This window comes from Schistocerca nitens, chromosome 6 (assembly GCF_023898315.1).
Source record: "Schistocerca nitens isolate TAMUIC-IGC-003100 chromosome 6, iqSchNite1.1, whole genome shotgun sequence".
NCBI classification, from domain to species: Eukaryota; Metazoa; Arthropoda; class Insecta; order Orthoptera; family Acrididae; genus Schistocerca; species Schistocerca nitens.
In genome coordinates, this window is record NC_064619.1 from 53,450,763 (window position 1) to 53,477,715 (window position 26,953).

Below are 26,953 nucleotides of genomic sequence, written 5' to 3' on the forward strand. Positions count from 1 at the left end.
AACCACACGTTTTTCTGGCCTCTCAACAGATACCCCTCCGTTGTGGTTAGACCTACCGTACGGCTGTAGTACTTATAAAAATAAAAAAAAACTTGTTGACGTGCGTAACTTATTGTTACCTAAACATACAGCAACAGAATGAAAAAGATACTAAAGTGCTGTCGCCGGCCACTGCGCGATACTATGCTCACGACACCACTGTAGTGTCGCCGGCCGTTGACCGCTATTTCGCGCACGACACGACTGTGGTGTCGCCGATCAGCAAAGTGTTGAGGTACAAAGATGAGTAGTGCAGAATTACCGCTTCGTAATCCAGTTAAATTAAATGTATTAATCCATACACAAGTAGGTAGCTACTACACAGCTGACCCTACCGCACTGCTCGAGCTGGATAAAGACATCGGATACTACGTAACTCGTACCCTAGTAAAGGGCCACACTGTATAAACGATTCGAGTCAGTACAGTAGTGACGTACATCCGCCGCCGTGTTCTCGGCTCCAACAGCGTCTAGCTCAGCCCTTGGATGCTGGCGAGTTGAGCGGGACGTCTGGAAACCTCGACCAGAGCGGTTAGCGGAGCTGCGGCGTCGCGCGAAAGACAAAGCAGGCGGGGAGGGGAAGAGGGGGAGGGGGAGGCGGCGCTGGCAGTGCATCGATCCGCGTGCCTCACCCCCCCCCCCACACACACACACATACACACACACACGCGCGCGCGCGCACGTCTCCAGATCAGCGTGGCCTGCGTGGCTCTGGACTAGGGCAAGGCGGACCACCGCAGCTCCACCGCCCGCAGGCAGCGGGCTGCTTCTCTGCCAGCCTCGCCTCCTCCAAGATGGTTCAAAGGGCTCTGAGCACTGTGGGACTTAACATCTGAGATCATCAGACCCCTAGAACTTAGAACTACTTAAACCTAACTAACCTAAGGACATCACACACATTCATGCCCGAGGCAGGATTCGAACCTGCGACCGTAGCGGTCGCGCGGTTCCAGACTGAAACGCCTAGAACCGCTCGGCCACTCCGCAACACGTGATTACAGCTTTGCTTGAACACCACTATTTTCGCGCAAGATGGAGCGACACCACATGTAGGTAGCCAGGTGAAAGACATGCTTCAACAAACCGTCGACAATGATCCCATAATCTCTAGGTAATTTCAATATGTGTGGCCTTAGAGATGTGGTAGGCCTTATTCGCATTTGCTAATTCATTTGATGTGACTAAAAGATCATGTCCATCAGACATGTATCGGGCTCTTCCTGATGTGAAGAATAGCGCACGACGACATGTCTTACGCGGTAAGTCACACAAATCTGAAGGCTGTAAATTCAACTAAATACTTAATTACATTTTCAAATAACCTAAATTGGAACGATCACATACGTAATATTGTCGGTAGAGCAAACCAAAGACTGCGATTCATTGGCAGAACACTTAGAAGGTGCAACAGCTCTACTAAAGAGACTGCTTACACCACGCTTGTCCGCCCTATTCTGGAGTATTGCTGTGCGGTGTGGGATCCGCATCAGGTGGGACTGACGGAGGACATCGAAAAAGTACAAAGAAGGGCAGCTCGTTTTGTACTATCGCTAAATAGGGGAGATAGTGTCACTGGCAGAAGTGAAGCTGTGAGAACGGGGTGTGGGTCGTGCTTGGGTAGCTCAGTTGGTAGAGCACTTGCCCGCGAAAGGCAAAGGTCCCGAGTTCGAGTCTCGGCCCGGCACATAGTTTTAATCTACCTGGAAGTTTCATATCAGCGCACACTCCGCTGCAGAGTGAAAATCTCATTCTGGAAACATCCCCCAGGCTGTGGCTAAGCCACGTCTCCGCAATATCCTTTCTTTCAGGAGTGCTAGTTCTGCAAGGTTCGCAGGAGAGCTTCTGTAAAGTTTGGAAGGTAGGAGACGAGGTACTGGCAGAAGTGAAGCTGTGAGGACGGGCCGTGGGTCGTGCTTGGGTAGCTCAGTTGGTAGAGCACTTGCCGCGAAAGGCAAAGGTCCCGAGTTCGAGTCTCGGCCCGGCACACAGTTTTAATGTGCCAGGAACTTTCAAGTACTAATCTAATTAATCTAATCTAATCTTTCGACATAATCACCATTACTGTCGAAGCATTTTTTTAGACGCTGTGCCAGTCTTCGTATGCCCGTGTCATACCAGCTCGCCGCCATGCTGTTCAGAAAGCTATGAACCTCTTCTTTCACCTCGTCGTCGGAGCTGAATCGCTGGGACCACAATTAACGCTGACAGGTACTGTGAGACTCTGAAGAACTCAGAACCGGAGAAGAGGAATGTTGAGCAAGGGCGTAGACATTCTTCATGACAACGCTCGCCCACACATCGCTCGGCAAACCGCTGCTCTCCTGAAACAGTTTCAGTGGAACGTAATCACCCACCCACCCTATAGTCCTGACTTGGCGCCCAGTGACTATCATCTGTTCCCTAGGTTAAAAGAGCATTTGGCCGGAAAGCGATTCACCTCCGACGACGAGGTGAAAGAAGAGGTTCATAACATTCTGAAGAGCATGGCGGCGAGCTGGTATGACATGGGCATACAAAAACTGCCACAGCGTCTACAAAAATGCGTCGACAGGAATGGTAATTATGTCGAAAAATAGCTAAATGTTCAAGCTGTAAACTGATGTAAACCATTGTAGAAATAAACAGGTCTATGTACTTATAAAAAAAATAGGGGACCTTACTTTTGGGATTACCCTCGTAGTAACTGGATAAAAAAAACCGAACTATCAATTACCCACAGCAGCAGTACTAAAATTTTTCGAACATCCAGCATGCCGGGGTACTTTGGGTCAGTAACTTCTGTTAATCAGTAGACCGAGAAACCAGTCCAAGTTGCAAATTTTTACTTATTCAATCGATGACTAGTTTCCTGCAGGGACCCATTTTCATATCATCATGTTCATCTTCGGAAATGCCATTTTCGACTTTGTTATGATGGTTTGAAAAAGGGTCTCGGCACGAAACTAGTCAGCGAATGAATAAAAAGTAAAAATTTGCAACTTAGTCTGGTTTTTTCGTCCTACTAAAACTTTTGGTTTTTAAATTAACCTTTTTTGAAGAACGAGTAATTTGTATTCGTAAAATTTGCATTGATTTGAAATATTGCGTTATTATAGAAAATGGGCAAAGCTATAAGTGGTTTTAATTCTTAGCTTCCCAGGTCACTTTTTTTCTGTCTCGCTTTGTCGTGGGTACAGTCTGACAGACCGCCATATTTAAACAGCTATAAAAATTACATTCAGCAATTTCTGTGAAACAATTCATTTTTTATGTAAGAGATTACATTGTTACCACACACAAAATATATTCAAATAAATTTTGAAGTTTACTTTTACGATCAAGTCGCATTTAAACAGAAACCTGCAGAAAATGAACATAACATTACATGATAATCCTAATTCTACAAGAACACAAACACCCTGAAATCTCCATTATATTTTTTCTGTTTTTTTATTGCTTATTATACATTTAACAGTAAAAACATAATAAACTTCCATAACACATCCAAAAAAAATAAAAATTACATTAGTAATTTTTAGGTTTTTACTTTCCTTCTCAGAAGTTTTCTTTGCACTCGCTGCAAATTTTTGTCGAGTACTCAACGCATACTGGCTTCTTGCAGCAGTAGCAAACACAAGGCGTCTTCCTCTGCCTTACTGAGTCACAGGTGGAGCGTGTTTTGAGTCTTTCCAATCGATCTACAACGGCTGCTGCTCTTGGATCTGCTACACCTACAACATGGCGAATGGATGCACTAAATATGCTTTCAGTTCACATAAATCAGCTTCATACTGAACGTCTGGTTCATTCTCAGACGTTTCTCTGTTTTACATTAGTCCATTCCAGTATGATAAACAAATTCCAAATAGTAAGAGGATCTGGATTGTTACCTACTTTAGTAGTTGCTCGCACCATTGGCAAATGAATGATGTTATGCTGTCGAACATAAAATTGCTTGCAAGGAATCATCGGCAACCAGCGACATTTGTTTCGACCAAATATATTTCTAGCAGAACTTTTAGCTAAAGATTCAGTGTCTTCACTTCTGTTTTCATCACTTTGACCACTTGCTTCATTCAAGGAATTTACAGATAGCGAACCAAATTCGGCTTCAGTTTCACACTATTGCGATTCTGAATTATGTTCACTTTCCGGCAAAATGCAGTGTAGCCAACTTTTGAGACAGTTTTGCCACTTCACAAACAATTTGACTAGAGATGATTAACCAGTACGTGAGGCCTACCGGTTTTATCTGAGACGCCCTGTGTTACCTTTCCTTAATGAAGAAAGCGTTTCTTCAGTATACCGATAGGTAAATACAGGTGTCAAACCTACAGCGAAGAATTAGCCCTCTTATATACACACACCAAATAAAGTATTGCATCGCCTCGGTTCCGAGAGTTCCGGAACCTGAACGGAAAATTGGAATAGAGATCAACATAAACATCATTTCCGCCCTTTCCGCCCTTTTTATTGCTCATGAAAGCCACACATTGCATGTTGTACCACCATACATCGAGACCTTCAGAGGTTGTGGTCCATATTTCTGTACACACCGATACCTCTGATACCCAGTAGCACGTCCTTTTGCATTGATGCATGCCTGTATTCGTCGGGGCATACTATCCACAAGTTCATCAAGGCGCAGTTGGTCCAGATTGTCCCACTCCTCAACGGCGATTCGGCGTAGATCCCTCACAGTGGTTGGTGGGTCCGTCGTCCACAAACAGCTGTTTTCAGTCCATCCCAGGCATGTTCGATAGGGGTCATGTCTGGAGAACATGCTGGCCACTGTAGTCGAGCAATGTCGTTATACTGAAGGAAATCATTCACGGGATGCGCACGATGTGGGCGAGAATTGTCGTCCATGAAGACGAATGCCTCGCCAATATGCTGCCAATATAGTTGCACTAACTAACCTAAACACATTACACACATCCATGCCCGAGGCAGGATTCGAACCTGCTACCGTAGCGGTCGCGCGGTTCCAGACTGAAGCGCCTAGAACCGCGGTTGGAAAGATAGACCTTGCCGTGGACGCCGGGGGAGAAGTTGCGCACAGTTTGAGTTACACGCCGTCCTGTGGCTGCACGAAAATCATTATTCAACATGGTGGCGTTGCTGTCAAGATTCCTCCGAGCTATAATCCGTAGGTAGCGGTCATCCACTGCAGTAGTATCCATTGGGCGGCCTGAGCGAGGCATGTCATCGACTCTTCCTGTCTCTCTGTATCTTCCCCATGTCCGAACAACATCGCTTTGGTTCACTCCGAGACCCCTCGACACTTCCCTCGTTGAGAGCCCTTCATGGGACAAAATAACAATATGGACGCGATTTAACCGCAGTATTGGCCGTCTAGGCATGGTTGAACTACAGGTAACACGAGCCGTGTACTCCTTCCTGGTGGAATGACTGGAACTGATCGGATGTCGGATCCCCTCCGTCTAATAGGCACTGCTCGTGCGTGGTTGTTGACATCTTTGGGCGGGTTTAGTGACATCTCTGAACAGTTAGATGGATTGTGTATGTGATTCAGTATCCATAGTCAACGTCTATCTTCAGGAGTTCTGGGAACCGGGGTGATGCAAAACTTTTTGTAATGTGTGTACTATTATCTACAGAACACCTTGTTTTGATATCTTGACTTGTTACGCCGTAAAGTCAGCGCCGGCACGCCAGTCGGGAACAACAGGGAAGAGAAGGCTGTGAGAAGAAGTCAGCGCCGCGCCCGACTGATAGCGCCCACCTCGATAGCAGCACCAACGTTAGCCACTTCATTAGTACTCTCTAAATAAGCACAGACTTGTGTTTGCCTATTCTCAAGAGGACTGATTATTTTGCATGTCCCCCTTAGCTTGCGGCAAGTATAAAAGTGATTGTGTTTGTGTTTTATAATAAAACTCATTAATACTAGTTGTTTGATTGTTTGTCTAGCGAATCGAGTATGCAGGATTCATAGACACAACGTGACTGGTTATTGATATAAAAGTTCGTAGACTGTGTAGTTGTCTATAAAAAAGTCTCCTCTCTAGGTGATGTAAGACAGATTAATTTGATATGCACAGTTTTTCTCATTGCTGAAGAAATCTGCAGTTCGCCTTACACGAAAATAAATGCAAGCTAATGAGTATTAAGGGGAGAAATACCAAATCCGCATTGTAGTCTATAGGACCGTTTGCAGCAGTGCGTAGAGGAAACGACACATGAATCACTCAACAGCGAGGCCGAAAGGAAGATTTCAGTTTGGTCGGACAACTCTGGAAAAGTAACGCCCACCTGCAAAGAAATCCAAAGAAAACCGCGCAGAACCGGTCCCAGACAACTGCCCGCATCTACGTGAAGGAATTGCGAGGCGTTCTGCAACGGCCATAGCCGGTCGGTTTCATACGTAACTGCCGCACAGGTGCTCGGCGAACTTGGAAAGGACATCGCCCGAGGAAAGACTCGGTTTTCTCTCGTGAAATGCGCCAAGATGATCGCAGCAGCTGCCATCAGTGTACATCTAATTCACGACGTGCAACAGCGCTGCTACGTGGATCGTCTGGTCCATATCGACGGTTGGGCGGTAAATAAGGAACGAGGATTAACTCTCAACCCCTTAACGCCGGACATAGCGAATTTATTTGCTTCATACCTTTGCGACTCTAATTAGTGGAGGGGTAACTGTTTACAAGAGTCGGTGAGGGTAGGAGCAGCTGGCATGTGCTGCCATCTCTTGAGCGTCTCAGGTACTTCTACATAATATCTATTCAGGCATTAAGGGGTTAACTACGGAAGGAAGGAACGAAGCAAGCAAGATTGGGATTAACGTCCGTCGACATCGAGGTCATTAGAGACGGAGCACAAACTCGGATTGTGTCAAGGATGGGGAAGGAAATCGGACGTGCATTCTCAAAGGAACCATCCTGGCATTTGTCCTGAACGATTTAGGCAAATTACGGACAAACTGAGTAAGGATAGCCGGACGTGGTTTGAACCGTCGTTCTCCCGAATGCGAGTCCAGTGCGCTAACCACTGCGCCACCTCGCTCGGTGCCTTTTGTATGTAATTCCGTTCTGATTGCAACGTTGTCAGTTTGCTTCAATGTATTCTTAGTCCGGCTGAGCTTTCGCTTCGTGCAATCTCGTGCTAAGCAGCGACCATTATTTCCGTAGTTACGTACCGGCTGGGGTCGAAATTACGCCTTGAAGCAATAAACGTTACTTTTCTTATTTGTCATCAAATTTTTTTAAAATTGTTTTAGGCAAAATGGAACGATGTTCGAACAGTGATCAAATTTTGGAATTATTGTTGATTAGCGAGCTCATCGGATATGCCAGATTCTTTTCAAGAGGCAGTCGAGCCTAGCGACAGTCATACGGAAGTATCTGATCGTGAAACTGACGTTGGAGTAGAGGATGATTGCAAAGAAAAAAAAAAGAAATAGTAAGACAGTCGGGCTGTTTTCATGGACAGAAAAGCAAATCTTGACTGTGATTAATGAAAATAAATGCAGCCATTTAGGGCAGGATACTTTTCGTTGTTTTAGTTCATTCGTTCATGTACCTACCGTCACTTTTTTCATTGAAAGTCATTATTTATTTTTTTCTTCATTGTTTATTTAATTAATCATTACTTGATGTCAAAACTTATTTCTGTTTAAGAGGCTGTTGTTAAAGTAAGTGCCTTAAGTATTGTTAAGATCATGTTTCTTTTTTCAGTAAAGACTGATTTTTTATAAACAGCTACCACTTTTTTATTAATTCTTTACCAACACTTTACGGAAATATAGAAGTAAATGGGTCTCAGATGGTTTTTGGTTTTTGGGTCGAAAACTTCGCAACGAAGTTACTAACGTCAGTCTAAATAGCAAGTGTAGTTAACGGATAAAGATAAGTCCTCGATTACCTTGCAGCGTCAAATTAGGTTAAAATCCCAAGCTTTCGACGACTGCCTCCATCATCGTCTGACTATCGTTAAATTAGCGAGGCTCTCGCACGTTCACACCGAGAGAACGGCATGTGATGGACTGGATTACGTCACGTTGAACGCTGAGGTGCCATTCTGTGCGACCGTAGGTTACGTTTGTGCTTTGCTATCCGGCGCCTCTTGCAGAGCCAACACTCGTATCAGGCGGGGGGTTATGTAAAGTCTTCCTCTGTGATCCCTAATTTGTCAAGTGCACGCTTCAATGCATTGCTAATATCATAACCAGGTGTCTCTACTGAAGTTGCTACCACCCAGTCTAATTTCGACTGCTCGTCGGGTCTATTCAAACATAATTTTGTTTCTTTATTAGATTGTGCTTCGCAACAGCTGATTCTTGAAAATTTCTGTACTAAAGAAAATGTTGAAGTTTGAGACAGCGATTGGCAACAGTCCACACCAACTATTCCGGGTCCCTATTTCGCTACTGTACTCGCCACACATGTGTATACAACGTTGCGTTGCGTTTCTTGAACGCTGCAATAGGTATCAGCTGCTATATACTATTCACGTATACTACGTTAAAACAATATATGAATGATGATCTCTGTTACAAGATGGCAATACTGATTCTATCAGTTACAAAGATATAACGGATTCGTTTTATGACCATTGTTCAATTACGCTGGCCTCGAACGTTGAAAACCTGTTTTTAACTACGTCATGTACGGATGTTGTCATGTGTGAAGCTGTAGTGGCACCAACACTAATCAAGAATGTTTTATGATCTGATGTCAGCCGAAACTGGTAATCAATCCTAATAAGATGTCATGTGCGATCTTGACTCATGGGTTTTCAATCTCCAGCATAAATTTAAAAAATTAGAACAGATCGCGTATCTCCTGGTCGACGTTGTCAACAAACATGATTTTACGAAACGATAACATTAATGCTTATAACTCTTTTTTTAATCATGCTCAGTAGATCAATGGCTTATTTGAAATTTCTCATTTTCGCTTATAACTTCCGACGTAACAATCGTTTCTGGACCAGTTTCCCTTATCCTAAAAGCGGTACACTCTTTCATCGTATGTACCGTCTCCTGGAAAGCCTCCTAAAACCGTAGTAAAATGTTACGATAACCATAAGCAAACTGTGTCAATAACGAACAAAACTATGCGTGTTAATGTATGTATATGTGCTATCATTGATGGAATACTATTTTTGAACGAGAAAAGCTCTCCACCCTTACGTGTTTTAACATAAAAATATTAATAATAAATATATTCATGTATAACAAATACTAAAAATAACAAAGAATATGAGTACATCATATCATGGCATTTGTATATTATTGTGGGATGAAGAATTGTATGAATAACATGATCACCCTGGCGTCAGCTCTCGAACCTACTAGAAGATTTTGTACGAGGTTGCTCCTGGGCGCACGATTTTCTAATTGTACGTAAGTTTTTCAGAATACTTGTACAAAAAGTATTTGTCCTTGTAATCTCACTTCATACTTCTCCCTCCATGTGAATATAATTAAGTGAAAGTAATTAATTATCGCTAGAATTCAAGTTTTATCATTGGCCGTCTGCCATTCTTTTGTCGTAATGGCGCATTTGCAGCCATTATAGGAAATATAATTATTTCACATGATTTTGGGGCTTCTCCCACAAGATAACAGAAAAAAAATCCTGTAAATATTTTTGCTATCAGGAAAAGGAAATATTTTTTGCGGAACAGTTCTCATTAGATATACACGACGGACCCAAAGATAATAAATAACGACACGATGCTCATGCTTGCTTATGAGTAAATCGTTGACTGGTAAAAATCATTTTTTTCACTGGCGTGAATATTATTCAAATCATAATTAACAATATAAAAGGTGTTTCACAAAGAATTAACATAAAATTGAGAACAACAGTGCGGCTACGTAGGCGATTATATCGTGTCTCTCTCTGCAACAATATTTATTTATCGGGCTTTAACTACTACAGTTTTAAACAAAACACGGTATTTTTGAGCGTGCCATGTGTGTTGACAACATAAGTACATCGTTACAAGCCAACCTAGTACCTTTGCTCAGAATCATTTGCCTACGTAGCAACATTGTTGACTGTTAGCGTACATTTTAACCGCTATTACTACTGTACTAAATTTACACGACGTCACGACCCATAAATATTTTCATCCACGATTATAAATTTAACAAATCGATATATAACTGCACGTGGACTGAATAGACATACCGCATACCGACTGCTGGACTGAGTGTGGTTTCATGGCTCGAGGCGCCTCACAGACACAACACATAACAGTTCAAATAGCACTACAGAATGACATGTAGAGGATTAACGGACAAATGGCGCACTCGATTTTCCTCCCTTAGGATAAATAACGATTGCAGGTAAACGAAAGAGGTCCGACAACAGAATTAAAATAAGTACCCGTCAAATTATGGACAGACGATTGCTCTTCATTACCTTCCACAACCATGAGCGTGATAGAAGGCCAGAAGAAAAAAGATGAGTATTCAGGAGACTCAGAACGAAAATGTAATTTTTTTTAATGTAATCATAGAGCTGTGTCCAGACAGGAGTCCCGATAGTCTCTACACAGAGAATCTGACAAACTATCAAGTCCAGCTTGTGCTGTATGCGATCGACAATGCACTATTCACGTGCTTCATGTTTTTCCAACTCACGCAGGGTTGCCTACAGACCACCCGCTATACGATGACAGCATGGGCGGCAAAATGGAGTTTAACCTTCCACCAAGAGCCAAGCATTTGTCGCGATGAAACGTCCAGCGAACCATAGACGGAAAAATTGAAGTTGGCCTTGGAAAACGGCCGCTGTGTCGCGAGCGTTTTCCTTAATCGCACACTCGTGCGCCACGTGTCAAGTCACTCGTCAACTCAAAGACGATGAGACACAAGCCGACTGTCCACTGGAGTGGTCCACATCTGCAGGAGGAATCGGCAAGTATCTCCTAAGGACACATGACAGCTTTGACCAGTGCCGTCCAATCACACTGCTGGGTGTGAATTCTTTACCTGGGACGTCTCGTGCTGTTCGAGCACAAAGGACGTTGACTCCTGGCAGCACATCGAGCAGACGTGATTTAGACTCTTGCCTTGTACTTTCGAGCTGAGCGCATTCGACTAGCATCTTCCAGCACTGTGGCGACTACAAGTAGCTACCATTCCGATCATATTCATGTGATTGCAAATTACGCGTTCGCTGGTGCGATGTAGAATTGTGTCCTTATCACAATGAATTTTGTTCTTGAACCTACCGTGAAAAAGTGTTACGCTCTTGTTCTCGCCTTCTTAGTTAAACATCTGTACATTCAAGTGACTTACAAGAAGTTTATCTCAGTCGCAAGATCATGTTTCAGGTATGTGTCACTTGCATATTCTTGTCTTACTATGGATGTTCGGAGGAGAAGTTGAGCAGTTTGATCTAATATTTGTATTTATTCTCAGCCCACAGACGTCACAGGATGCGGATATAGAGGGGCATGTGGTCAGCACATCTCTCTCCCGGCCGTTGTCATTTTTCGTGACCGGAGGCGCTAGAACCGCTACTTCTCAGTCGAGCAGCTTCACAATTGTCCTCACAAGCGCTGACTGCAGCCCGCTTGCCAATAGCGCTCGGTAGACGCGTGCGGTCACCCATCTAAGTGCTAGCCAAGCCCAACAGCATTTAACTTCGGTGATCCGACGGGAACCTGTGTTACCACTGCGGCAAGACCGCTGGCGGTTGTAATGTGCCAGGCCGCCAAAAACATAATACCTCACTCATAAAGGTAAATTAATTTTATTTCACAAGTTGTACAAACTGTTACTTTGAATTTTTGACATGTAAAATTCGACAAGCTCAAATGAAATTAAATATTTATAACAATCCAAAAGATCAGCAATAAGTACTCAGTATTTTAAATTTGATGAATACTAATTTAAGATTTCCAATCGTGATCTTGCGTAGAGCTTCATTCACCCTGGTAGTTCCGTCTGAAAATGAGTTCAGTGCCGCGCGCGATTAGCCGAGCGGTCTAAGGCGCTGCAGTCATGGACTGTGCGGCTGATCCCGGCGGGGTCGCAGTGGCCGAGCGGAATTCAGTAAAGTGTCGTATTAATTCAGGTAGCATCAAAGCAGACAGAAAAACTTTTCAGTTAACAAATGCTCCAGAATAATGCATCAAGCATGAATAAACATTTCCTTAACACATTAGTTTCGTAAACACGCCAGATAACAAAAGGCAGTGAACAAAATTAAAACAGTCTGAAATTTAATCTTTATGTAAGTTATTAGGGAGGCTGTCTGAAACTCTCATACACTGGTAGCATATGTCTCCTTAAAACCCGAAGTTAGAAACAAACAGGAACGTGTAATTAGGTAGAATGTAAACCTGATCCAAAGAGAATGTAGCTTGGTTTTAAGTTGCGTCAACTCTATTTCTATAAAAAGAATGTATACATAAAATTTAAACAATATTGTCCACATTGCATAAAATAAAACAGCAGGTAGTAAAACTGAACTCACATAAATCCTTAGCAAAAAATAAAACATACACAACTAGGACAAATATTCATAAATTACCAACATGGCTCAAAGAACTAGGTAACCCACCCCAAATAACTGAGGCGTAAAGAACTTTATCAGTGTAAGATATCCAAGTTGTAACAAGTAAAGTCTTTAAATAAAATACGGGTTAAATCAAACGCAAAAAATTTATTACACATAATATACAGAACCCTATGGCGCAGTGGATAACTCGGAATAACTGTTCGTGTAGTCTGCGCCAGTGGTTCTCAGACTTTTTGTGGTCGCAGCACACTGTACAACGCACGATTCAGCAACAGTTCACGTCTTGTTTTTTACGTAAATAAGTGATTTCTTATGGTTATTTGAGTTTTTTGGCTGGCGTCTGCGTTTCCTCTCATTTGGTCACATGCTGGAGGTCGCTCTATAACTTCACTTATCGGACATAAGCATATTTTCGTACCGAGCAAGGTGGCACAATGGTTAGCACTCTGGACTCGCTTTCGGGAGGACGACGGTTCAAACCCGTCTCCGGCCATCCTGATTTAGGTTTACGGTGATTTCCCTAAGTCGTTTCAGACAAACACCGGGATTGTTCCTTTGAAAGGGTGCGGGCGGTTTCCTTCCCCAGTCTTCCCTAATCCAAGTTTGTGCTCCGTCTCTAATGACCTCGTTGTCGACGGGACGTTAAACACAGATCTCCTCCTCCACATTTTCATGTTACGAACTTTTTTCTTCAAAATTCTCATGTACTATGTGCTAATTGCTGTGGAGAACTATTACTCTTCTGTTACAAGCTGCAGTTAATTTACAGGAAACTATGATTTAAAGTCATAACTACTGTCCACATTACGCCTCTTCTTGTTTGGTTGTCTATGTACATGTTGCCAGCCTAATGAAGTATATGCTGAAAACTAAGGTCGGGTTCATTTCTATATTCTTTATATCTGTCTCTCTGCCCTCTTGTGTACCTAGGCTTCGGCTATTAATAGTCATCTTCAGAGTATTTGAGTTACAATCCAAACTCGTGACAGTACACGTCACCGTACGATCTTACTGATGTATAGGCAGAAGGACTGCAACTCTAATGCACTGAAGATGGCTATTTATAGCCGAAATTTAGATCTGCAAGGGTAATAAAAACTATTGGGATTGCGACTGGCTGCTGTGTGCCTCTCCTTCCGTGTGTGTGTGTGTGTGTGTGTGTGTGTGTGTCTGTTTGCATGTGTAAGAGAGAGAATGTGTGCATGTGTACTTATGATTTGTGTGTGTGTGTGTGTGTGTGTGTGTGTGTGTGTGTGGATGGGTTGATGGTTGGGTGTGTAGGTGGGTGTGTGGGTGGCTGTGTCAGTGGTTAAACACAGCGAGTTCCGGAAAGTTGAATATGAATGTAATAGCTGTCAGGGAGTAGTTGAAAGTTTTGATGTTCAGCTGATTTGAGTTTTGGTTTAAATGTTTGTGGAGGGGTTCTTGGACGAGTGAGTGGAAAGGGATTGGGTAGCATCATTATTATGATAATAAAGCGCTGTTGGAGAGTTACTCTATTATTTTATCTATTAATGTAAATAGTGAGTTGTTTGTCATGTGTACGTGGTCATTCAAAGGGGTTTTCTTTTTTGCTACAGTTTTTTGTATGTGGTAATTTTCTTGCAGGGTCAGAAGGTGTTTTTTTTCGAATTATTTTCATGTCTTCATCTCTAGAGGTTGGCTTAAGTAAATCTTCTGCCTTTTTACCTTAAGTATCTCCCATCACAAGTGTTACACTGTAATTGATACATACCTGCTATGTGGTATGTGTCTATGTGTATGTCTTTTGTCAGTTTTGGGGTGTATTTTTGGATAGAATTATCTGTTCTATCTGCTATGTTTATGCCCTGTCTTTTAAACATGTTGGTGACGTTATGTGTGAGCTTGTGTTTGCATGTCATTGTTTACCATCTTCTGTCTTCTCTTATATTTTACCGATTGCCTATGTAGTTATGGTACTCCTGCTGCGGATGATAGCCACACACGCAAACTTGTTACATAAGATTTGTTGATGAGGACTCAATTACTCAACAATTCTTTTCGTGTACTGAACTGCCCTCAACGTCAGCTGGTTCAAGTTTGTATAATTCCATATCCAGTACGCTGGAACAAAACGGGCGTTGTGGAAAAGTTGTCTTCCTGTTTGCACAGACGGTTCACCAGCAATGACTGGAAGATTCAAAGGCTTTGTTGTAAGACTAAAACGAGATTTCTCGACCGTAGGTTCAACACCTTGCTTCATACATCGAGAGGCTTTGTTGGTGAAGACTATTTCAACAGAACCTACAAGGGTTTTGGATTCAGTCACTAACATGGTAAAATTCGTTAAGTCCGGGGCTCTTAACATAACACTCTTCAAACAACTGTGGCATGAAGCAGGATCTCGACACGACACTTTGGTTCTGCATACTAAGATCCGCTGGTTGTCGAAAGGTAGAGTGATGCAAAGCTTTTTAAACGGAGAAAAGAGCTATTAAGTATGTTTAGCGTCGAAAAGTCAGACTTTGCAACTCAGTTAATGAGGAGGACTGGTGCGTAAAGGTAGCCTGTTTGGCTAACATTTTTCGCTACTTAAATTACCTGAACGAGAGTAAGCAAGGAAAAGAAACAAAATGGTCTGCCGTCAAGTGATAAACTCACCAGTTTTATATTAAAAAATTAGACTGTAGAAAAAACTTAAAATATGCAAAAGTTAAATCTTAAGATATTTTCTCTTACTTCCGAGGTATATCTACACAATGACGCATTTTAAATCACTTCATGGTCCTTGAGAATAACAAGGCACAATATTTCCCCTCCAACATTGTTTGCAAATATGACTGGGTGCGGAGCCTTTATTCTACGTCACCATAAGCCACAATCAACCGTTCCCTGTATCCAGTAATAGGAATGAAAGCAGTTAATAACCTTGTGGTGTCACCGCTAGACACCACACTTGCTAGGTGGTAACTTAAATCGGCCGCGGTCCTGTAGTACATGTCGGACCCGCGTGTCGCCACTGTGTAATCGCAAACCTAGCGCCACCACATGGCAGGTCACAAGACACGGACATGACCTCGCCCCAGTTGTACGGACGACATAGCTTGCGACCAGACCTACCAAGTCTTCCTCTCATTTGCCGAGAGACTGATAGAATAGCCTTCAGCTTATTCCATAGCTACTACCTAGCAAGGCGCCATTTGTATCAGTGCTTATAGCTTACTACTATTCAAGAGATGTATTCCAACAAGAGAATAAAGTTAAGTATATTATTCCAGCTACGTACTTTTCTTCTTATTCATTAATAAGTCTCATGTTCCAGTACTTCACGCCCGTCTGCGTTAGTTTAGCGTGCACTTTCAGCCACTTCGATCTACAAGGTGTTGGCCCAGCTGCCGACACATCAAACCTGTTGCATTTTTCCACCACCTATTTGTGCGATCTGGGCTTTTCGGCACTAATCAATGCGGAAAAGAATAAAAAGGAAAGCAAGAAACGTGAGAGACGTGTCTCCCGCGAACAAGAAATGCGTGTGTATTGCGACTGGCTGCTGCGTGCCTCTCCTTCCGTGTGTATGTGTATATGTATGTATGTATGTGTGTGTGTGTGTGTGTGTGTGTGTGTGTGTGTGTGTGTGTGTGTGATTGATAACCTACAAATACATTTAAATTCTAGAATATTACTATATATTCTACTGTTATTTTAAATAAATATTCCGTGAAATTACTTCAGTTACATAACAGTACCACAAACCCCACATTTCCTCTTTCGAAAGTGATTAAGAGTTGTTTGTTCCATATCATAAACAAAAAAAGGAGACAGAAATATTTTAATGGCGGAAACGAATTTATTACTCTGCACAATCTGTAACTGTTGGTCTGCTACTAATAATGATGCATGACTGTGGGAAGAAATGTAAATATTTGAACGCTAATATTTGCGTAGAAGAGCAATGTTTCTTTAAATTGATCGTACTTCGAAAACCAAATTTTGGAAGAAAACGCAGGTTCTTTTCTTGATCAAGCAGCATACATTTAAGGCTGCAGCAATGGCTGCCGATCAATAGCAACACTGTATTAGCAACATTACTGATGTCGCTCACCGATCACACTTCTCTCAAATACATTAAAAACAGTTAATATTAGTAATATTAATCAACATTAATTCAGGTTTAGATAAATTTAATTAATCTAAATTGTACAACAGCATCACCTTCTGCTGTCCGTGCAGATAGAGAAGATGGCAAGAGACAACGATACAAGAAGAAGGGAGTCGCACGAATCCAATGGCTTTCAGATAAAAACATAACGGAACATCACAGAGAATATAATGTCTACAACATCGCAGATTTTGGGAGTCTGGCGATTCATTTTTCTTAATTTTTTGCTGTACCTTTTCAAACTTCAGAAGTATCGGGATACACCTCGGCCAATCTCGCGGCACAGTATTGTGCCATGTCACACCTCTTGAGACCCACTGGCCTGCACATCAGTGCTCACCAGAATAGTCCAAAAAGCGCTGATGACTACAGCTTAGTATTGCCACTTTGCTTATGAATTTTGTAGACACAAATAGCAGGCAAATTTTGAAGGTTGTCTTCCACCACATCCGACTGACGTGCTTCACGGGCATGTAAGTGTGTGAAATCTTACGTGACTTAACTGCTAAGGTCATCAGTCCCTAAGCTTACACACTACTAAATTAAATACACTAAATACTAAATTCACTAAATTAAATACACTAAATTATCCTGCCCGAGGGAGGACTCGAACCTCCGCCGGGACCAGCCGCACAGTCCATGACTGCAGCGCGTAAGACTGGGCATGTAAGTCGCAAGAATACTTGTAGAGAGAGTCACACAGCCGCTCAAAGTCAAATTCAACTACGGACAACGCTCATAGCGCCCACGTGGCGCGTTACTGACGGAACTGTCCTTGGATGGCCATCCTCCCGTTATCGGTGGTGTAAGACTGAGGGGGATCTTACGAACAACGCCGTTAGGCTAGGCGCAAATTGAGAAGCGTATAGCACGTGTGACGTGACACGACACTACAGCGCGACACGCACGTGCCGCACGGGTCGCGCTGGTCCAGCCCATATTGCGACGCGTACACCAAACTTCGCACGCGCTGACTGGCGACGCTCTGCGCTGACTGAACCGAAGCGCGCGCAACCTCTTATCTTTCTCAAACGATTTTACAGAAACTATTATCTGAAAATATATGATTTTTGCCTTACTTGTAGTGACGAAGTGCCCATCACCTCGCTAATAACCATTCTTATTGTGATGTACACATTTTAGTAAGACACTACGCAAAACTCAAAAAGTTTGCAACGAAAATTAAAGGGTCGCTATGATTTTGCGTTTGGTGCGTATTACACCATATGCTGCTGCGTAAGAAATTTAGTTAACATGCTGAATTTTTGTTTAGACTTGGGAGGAGATCTCTATCTGCCTCCGATCTCGAGAACATAGATCCCATGTAGCGCGCTCACTTCCGATCTCACGCCCACGAGAATGAAATACTCGCAACATCTCTCATATCTCCTAAACCGCTCGAGACATCGAAACGAAAGTTTGGCGAATGACAGCACACAAGGAGGAGAGTGTTTTGCCAATTATTAAACACACGGAACTTTCTTATCTATCGTGATATATCACTACTTCTTTTTTCATTTATTTCACTCTAGTACTGTAATTTTTTAAGAGTTATCGACAGCTAGCGAAACAAGAGCCTCCTAGTATGAAAATAAACATGAAATTTCTTCTTTTATGTTACTGCAAACCGATACTATGACGTTTTTCGTAAGCTATTGAGCTCTGTGAGCCAATTACTTGTTTAATGAGGCCCTCCGTTTCGGAATTCTGTCTCAATAGCTGCTGTGAGATGAGTTTGGCAAATTACATTGTGACAAAGGAAGTACAATTAAACCAGTCACCAAGAGAAATGTGGCCTTTACTCATAATTGGTGATGCTTCTCCGAATGAGAAAAGGTTAACAACTCACACAAAAACAGATTGGCAATTCTGTTGGAATTTTGGTGGAATCCCCGTAACCCATCGTATTTTTAACACTGAGAGACTGGAATGGAAACTTACCAAAGGATTTTATTCCTTCCCTTGATCTGAGCAGTATTAAAATAATGACGAGCGTTCCTTCAGGCGGAATGATAGGCACATGCCAGATACTGTTTACTGACCTAGGGCTTGCCAAACTGACAATGCGTGATCGCGAATAAAATAGTTGTTATTGAGAAAAATAAACAATTGATCTGTCGCACAACACAATGGTCAGTGTATTGTCAGCAGCGAAGGATAATGCGCGCGAGAGGAATGCACAAGCTAGCCATGTGTGCCTTGTGAGATGGAGTTCGAAAAACATTGTCCTGAAAGTAGATCTGCCTTTGTCAGCAGCACATTTCAACAAATTAAATATATCTAATCATAACACTCTTTCAGGATATTGCTACTTTCGTAATAATACCGACCACTTTCTTCATTTGTGTAGCCTGTTGTTGTATAATTAGTTTATTAATGCTGATAATGTCCATGCAACAACTGAAATGCTTTTTCTCATCACGGCGAACCAATTAAAACATTGTTATTTGTGACTGCTTTTCGACTGTTTCTAGCTTGCAGTGGAAATATGTTATTCACATGCATGTAGTACAGTGTGTCGTATTACATTATTACATACATATCAGAGTAATCACAGTGAAACTTCTATACTTCAGATCTTGGACGCTTTTTACCACAAGCACAGAGGGATCACACCTGTGGAGATTATCCCTTTCTAAATTTTTGTAACAGATCGTACAGATACACTAGCTCACTAGTGTAACCTCCCCGCAAAATTTTTAAAGGTCAATAATAGTGAAATTGTAACCTCCCAGCAAAATTATGAAAGTCAATGTTAAACCTGATAAATCTTATAAGGGCAGCTGCGCTGACCTTCGGCCCTGTGCAATAATTAAACCTGAACACAGAAACCAAAATTCTTACATCAATAAACTGCATCAATATCTGCTCTTGTTTTTCGGCACAGCTCCGTGCAATGCTGGCCCATGTTTAATTTTAATTCTTGGAGGGAATGCATAGGAAGTATTACTTGACTTGAAATGAATCTTTTTGTTTAAAACAGTTACTTTATAAGAAAATTATTATTGGGGCAATTCTTGAACAAATTAATTACAATTAACATATGTTATTAGCTGAGCGCAATGCTGCTTCATTACCTTCTAAAACAATATACCTCGTCCTGAATCGTGACCAGAGATGGAGGGAGAGCACGCCGCTGACGCATGCCGACGCCCGCTCAGTACAACCGTCCACTCGCTACAACTGCTGCCGACTCAGTGGAACTCGCAACTGAACACTCGCGCGGTCAAGCGCAGACTAGCAACGATAAAAAACTCTCTGGTCAGAGATTCTGTCATGCCTCGCCATCGCTGGTAATGAATACGTACGCGTTTCACTAGGCAGCGAGAATATAACCTTGCTTTACTTTCCTGTCTTGATTCTTAATCACATGATTTTATAATATTCCTTGCTTCCTTATTCACTACCCTCTGTCCCTTCTTGCGATCTGAAAACATCGCGGAGGCATATGATGCAATTCCAGCGACCAATGGCTCATCAGTTACTGAAGTATACATTTTTCTTGACAGAAGAAAAACAAAACAAAACTATGCAGATATAAATAACAGAAAAGTATAATGTGCTAACGAAGGAAGCTGGAGCGTTTAAATGGCGAAAAACGAAATACTAGCCAAAGGCGATAAAATTCAGTACACAGTAAGGCAAAATTTATCTATTGGCAATACTACCACTGCTGTTATGCGCCGTTCAGATGTGAGCATGTGACCGGGCTACTTTTCCGCTCCCCGCCTCAAATTTCCCACGGTGCTAGCGAGGCAAGCGCGACGCGCGGCGCGAGAAACTGTGCCTCAACCACAACGCCGCGCGACCTGGAGCAGATGCGTGTCGCGTCCCAGTCGCGTCACGTCGCAATTTGCGCGGTCCCATTTGAACCTGTGATGTTACAAAAACGCGCGCTGCGTTGCGTCGCACCACACGCGTCTCAATTTGCGCCTAGCCTTTAAGTCGAAGCGGTGGAGAGCGAGCATGTCCCTCCGGCGGGAAGCGAAGGAGAGGGTTGCTTGGCTGCAGAGGCAGAGAAATTAAATCGCGCTTTCGAGTTCATATCAAAGTGCCGCACGGGTCATATGATCAGTAGCCTTATGCATACTGCTTCTTCCAAGGTTACACTACTTTTATTATATGTCTGGTCTTCGTGAATGTCTTATGTTGGACCTCTTCCTTTGTTCCCGAATTCCATCATTTGCATCATACCTCTAGGTGTGAATACTTAATTTTTGCTTCATACGAGGGTGAGTCAAATAAAAACCTTAGATTTTTTTAAAAATATTATTTATTGTGCGGAAGTGGTACAAAGCTGTATCACTTTTCAACATAATCTCCCCCACGCTCAATGCAAGTCCTCCAGCGCTTACAAAGTACATAAATTCCTTCAGAAACAAATTCTTTTGGTAGTCCGCGCAACCACTCGTGCACCGCGTGGCGTACCTCTTCATCAGAACTGAATTTCTTTACTCCCATTGCGTCTCTGAGTGGTCCAAACATATGGAAATCACTTGGGCAAGGTCTGGTGAGTATGGTGGATGAGGAAGACACTCAAAATGCAGGTCTGTGATTGTTGCAACTGTTGTACGGGCCTTGCATTGTCATGTTGCAAAAGGACACCTGATGACAGCAATCCACGTCGCTTTGATTTGACTGCAGGCCGCAGATGATTCTTTAGGAGATCTGTGTATGATGCACTGGTGACAGTGATCCCTCTAGACATGTAATGCTCCAAAATGACGCCTTATTCGTCACAAAAGAGAGTCAGCGTAACCTTCCCTGCTGATGGTTCTTTTCGAAACTTCTTTGGTTTTGGTGATGAGGAATGGCGCCATTCCTTGCTCGCTCTCTTCTTTTCCGCTTGGTGGAAGTGAACTCAGGTTTCGTCCCCAGTAACAATTCTTGCAAGGAAGCTATCACCTTCTCGTTAAAAGGACCGAAGTTTTTCACAAGCATCAACACGCCGTTCTCTCATTTCAGGAATCAGCTGCCGTGCCACGCATCTTGCACACACTTTGTGAAACTAGAGCACATCATGCTCAATGTCGTATGCTGACCCATGACTAATCTGCAAACATGCTGCAATGTCATTCAGTGTCACTCGGCGGTTTTCCTTCACTATGGCTTCAACTGCTGCAATGTTCTGTGGAGTCACAACTCGTTGTGCCTGACCTGGACGAGGAGCATCTTCCACCGAAGTCACACCATTTGCGAACTTCCTACTCCATTAGTAGAGTTGCTGCTGTGACAAACATGCATCACCGTACTGAACCTTCATTCGTCGATGAATTTCAATAGGTTTGACACCTTCACTACGCAAAAACCGAATAACAGATCTCTGTTCTTCCCTGGTGCAAGTCACAAGTCGGGCGGCCATTTTTATACTGATACTGCGACGGTATGTGTGCATCCGCACTATGCTGCCACCTACAGGCCATTCTGCACGCTGTTTGTAGCACGGTTACCAACTTACAGGATAACGGCGCGAAATTTCGATTTGTTATTACAAATTTAAGGTTTTCATTTGACTCACCCTTTTAAAAACGTGTTGTATTCACTTATATTACAATCTGTTTAGGGGATACGATATTTAAATGAGAAGCATGCGATGTTGGATGCCCCCTGGTGGCATTGAGGGCACGTGACGAGGCAACAAAAGTATGTAAGCGAAGCGGACACGGACGAGGGATCACCCTAGCGAAGATATGAGCGGCTTATGGGGAAATCCATTGTGTAATAGGATGATCGGAGCGGGTGACGTGGTCGGGGTTGTAAGGCGTGGCTGGGTAGAAGAAGGTGGCTGTTTTTAACAATCTTCCTCTTTATTGTTGGTTCTCCCAATACATTTTCCGGTAGCTCAGCCACACCGCTCGTGTCATGGTGGAGACGAGCTGATGCACACAGTGCGGGGTACGCAACGCCGTGCTCGGTCAGTGGCTGCGCAGGCGGTAGGAGGTTAGCAGCACGAGGCGCGGCCCAGCTCGCAGACGCGGCGGCTAGTGACATCTACATCTACATTCATACTCCGCAAGCCACCCAACGGTGTGTGGCGGAGGGCACTTTACGTGCCACTGTCATTACCTCCCTTTCCTGTTCCAGTCGCGTATGGTTCGCGGGAAGAACGACTGTCTGAAAGCCTCCGTGCGCGCTCTACATTCGTGATCTCCTCGGGAGGTATAAGTAGGGGGAAGCAATATACTCGATACCTCATCCAGAAACGCACCCTCTCGAAACCTGGCGAGCAAGCTACACCGCGATGCAGAGCGCCTCTCTTCCAGAGTCTGCCACTTGAGTTTGCTAAACATCTCCGTAACGCTATCACGGTTACCAAATAACCCTGTGACGAAACGCGCCGCTCTTCTTTGGATCTTCTCTATCTCCTCCGTCAACCCGATCTGGTACGGATCCCACACTGATGAGCAATACTCAAGTATAGGTCGAACGAGTGTTTTGTAAGCCACCTCCTTTGTTGATGGACTACATTTTCTAAGGACTCTCCCAATGAATCTCAACCTGGCACCCGCCTTACCAACAATTAATTTTATATGATCATTCCACTTCAAATCGTTCCGCACGCATACTCCCAGACATTTTACAGAAGTGACTGCTACCAGTGTTTGTTCCGCTATCATATAATCATACAATAAAGGATCCTTCTTTCTATGTATTCGCAATACATTACATTTGTCTATGTTAAGGGACAGTTGCCACTCCCTGCACCAAGTGCCTATCCGCTGCAGATCTTCCTGCATTTCGCTACAATTTTCTAATGCTGGAACTTCTCTGTATACTACAGCATCATCCGCGAAAAGCCGCATGGAACTTCCGACACTATCTACTAGGTCATTTATATATATTGTGAAAAGCAATGGTCCCATAACACTCCCCTGTGGCACGCCAGAGGTTATTTTAACGTCTGTAGATGTCTCTCCATTGATAACAACATGCTGTGTTCTGTTTGCTAAAAACTCTTCAATCCAGCCACACAGCTGGTCTGATATTCCGTAGGCTCTTACTTTGTTTATCAGGCGACAGTGCGGAACTGTATCGAACGCCTTCCGGAAGTCAAGAAAAATAGCATCTACCTGGGAGCCTATATCTAATATTTTCTGGGTCTCATGAACAAAGAACGCGAGTTGGGTCTCACACGATCGCTGTTTCCGGAATCCATGTTGATTCCTACATAGTAGATTCTGGGTTTCCAAAAACGACATGATACTCGAGCAAAAAACATGTTCTAAAATTCTACAACAGATCGACGTCAGAGATATAGGTCTATAGTTTTGCGCATCTGCTCGACGACCCTTCTTGAAGACTGGGACTACCTGTGCTCTTTTCCAATCATTTGGAACCCTCCGTTCCTCTAGAGATTTGCGGTACACGGCTGTTAGAAGGGGGGCAAGTTCTTTCGCGTACTCTGTGTAGAATCGAATTGGTATCCCGTCAGGTCTAGTGGACTTTCCTCTGTGATTTGAATCGCCGGTGCAGCAGCGGGCAACGCCCTCTGCCACTGCCGACCAGTCATCAGGGACAATGTCAATGATGACGACGACGTACAGCGACCGAACGCCCAATCGGTCGAACCGAATGCTGATGCCCACCTCTGATGCCCTTAAATAGTGCAGGCCGCTGGTGAATCCGCCGGTTACCCGGCGACGTGTTTATTAGAAGGTTCTCGATGAGTTGGCTAATGCAATCGCGCCACACGTGACCCGCGCCTGCGTAATTCTGCTAATGCTGCGTTCTGATGGCTGCCGGGCACGTACACACATAACGACGCTCGTTGCAAAACTGTATCACCTGCATTACGCGCTGGCCGGCCTTCGTCCGCCGTTTGGCGTGAGGTTGGCGCATCGTGCACTGAAACACACTAAATCAGAATTTCGCACCGTATTTCCTAAAAATAACCCCTTGTCCTCTACAACTGAGTTAAGCGACTTTGACAAAGGGAGATTGTTATTACGCAGAGCTTATGAGCGATTACCTCCTAAACGGCGAAGCTGGTCGAATGTTCACATGCTACTGTCATGAGCATCTGTAGAAACAGATAGAAGGACAGTGAAACTACCACGAGGTGCTAAATAGTTTGACGTCCACGACTCTTCACAGAACGTGGGCTTCGGAGGCTTGTCTAAAGTAGGATAGATGGTGATCTGTGCCACATCTTCTGGTACACGCACATGGGTTTCGGAGCACACCGTTCATGGTACATTGTTTAACATGGAGCTCCACAGCAGAGGACCCCTACGTGTTCACATGTTGACACAACAACAGTGTCAGTTACGATTTCAGTGGGCACGGGGCCATCAGGCTCTCTGGGTGAATCACATTTTTGCTACGCTAGGTCGATGGTCGTCTCCACAAACTCCATCACTGAGGTGAACGGTGGCTCGAAACGTGCAGCGCACCACGTGCGCAGGCCAGTGCGAACACTATTATGCCTTGGGAGACATTCTCCTGGGACCTGCGGTAGTAATCGAAGACACGCTGACACTTGCGAACCACCCGTATCCCTTCATGCTTAATTTCTTCCCCGACGGCGGTGTCACCTTTTAGCAGTGTAATTGTCCGTGTCCGAAACGTGCCACAGTGGTTTGAGGAGCATTATAGTGAACTCACGTTGATGTCTCGGCGACCACATTCGCCTGATGTAAATCCTATTGAACCCCTCTGGGTCGTTATCGGTCGGCGTCATCGCGTACGCAAATTAGCGGCCCGTTATTTACACGAATTACATAGACGTCTAATACCACAAACCTCCACAAACGAACCAAAAAACTGTCAGATTCCTGACACGCAGAATCAGTGATGCACTTCGTTCCAAAGATGGACAAACAAGCTATTAAGTAGGTGGTCATAACTATTTTGGCTCATCAGTGTAGGCCCACAGCGCTTCTGGTTATTAGGCAGTGTAGGTCACAAATGACAAACACGTTTGTCTTGCACGAATTAAGTTTATGAGGCACAATATATTACAGTTCGAGGCAGTGTAATACGATGTTCTAATGTAATACAGCGCTGTAATGTTAATTTCGATTATGTTACTTTCGAGCAAACCTTCCTTTCCTTGTTCTTTGCGAAAGTTTTGCCATCTCCAAAATTTGATAACACTACTCACGTTGCGTCGTTAATGGGTCACATTCAGTGTTCAGGGGTATACCAGATGTTTATAATTAACCTGACGGTGTTCCAACTGCTGCGGTGCGGCATATATACATCACAGAATGCTGAAACATCACTGGTATGTTCATTAATCGGTGCGCTCGTGGAGTATCCCGAATAAAGTAAGTTTCACTTTCTGCCACCAGGTGAAAATATAGCGCTGTAAACAATCAGAACGTGAAATTTTTTGTGTTTCGACGTCAGTATGCTGTTTGTCGCTTGGCGACGCATGTTGACTTCTTTCGTGAAGTGACTTTTGGAGCAAAGAATTAATCAGGTTATCGTTTTCCGTAAGAAACGCAATGGTTATTGAGAAGAAAGACCGTGCACTGCTGAAAAAGTTGTTTTACCAGAACGGCAGCAATAGCAACGCTGCGCCGGCCAGTGTGGCCGAGCGGTTCTAGGCGCTTCAGTCTGGAACCGTGCGACCGCTATGGTCGCAGGTTCGAATCCTGTCTCGGGCATTGATGTGTGTGATGTCCTTAGGTTAGTTATGTTTAAGTAGTTCTAAGTTCTAGGGGACTGATGACCTGAGATGTTAAGTCCCATAGTGCTCAGAGCCATATGAACCATTTTTGAAGCAACGCTGATTCGCGGGAATATTGCTGACAACAGCTGCAAAGAGGCCCCACGTCAAAAAATGGGCTGAAGAATATGATCAAGAAATCTGAAGAAACATGTAAACTAGATGGTGCAGCTCGAAGAGGATGGCGGTCCATTCCCATGGCAGTTGCTGAAGAAGTTCCTGAGCAATAGCAACCGTGCGGCACATGCCTCTAATTCTGGAGACAGAGCCCGCCCTGTGTCACAGGAATTGTCTATCCGCTGGTCAACGGTTCAAAACATTTTGCAGCGCATTTTACACTGATATCCCTACGAGATTTAGAATGTGCACCACAAATCAGACACCAAGATAGGCTACAAAGCCGAGATTTTGCCCCTCGTTTTTTGGCAAGAGTGGATATGAATGACACCTGGACAACGAATATGTCTTGCACTGCCGAGGCACATTTTACTCCGCACAGTTCCATAAATGCACAGAACTGTCGCATGTCAAGTTCTACACCACCACATGTTGTGCAGGAACATCCACAGCACTCAGCTTATGTGACAGTGTGGTGTGGTTTCACAAGCTCTTACATTCTCGGTCCATTTTTCTTCG

At 43.7% G+C, this 26,953-nt stretch overlaps 1 non-coding gene and 1 pseudogene across 1 annotated transcript; one reads left to right on the forward strand and one right to left on the reverse strand.

The window, feature by feature from the left end:
- The first annotated feature begins 1,649 nt into the window (after positions 1-1,649).
- Trnas-cga (transfer RNA serine (anticodon CGA)) lies at positions 1,650-1,724 on the forward strand. Its single transcript has one exon. It is a non-coding gene; the product is annotated as a tRNA-Ser (tRNA).
- Positions 1,725-11,575: 9,851 nt separating this feature from the next.
- LOC126191914 (5S ribosomal RNA) lies at positions 11,576-11,694 on the reverse strand (annotated as a pseudogene).
- Positions 11,695-26,953: the final 15,259 nt, after the last annotated feature.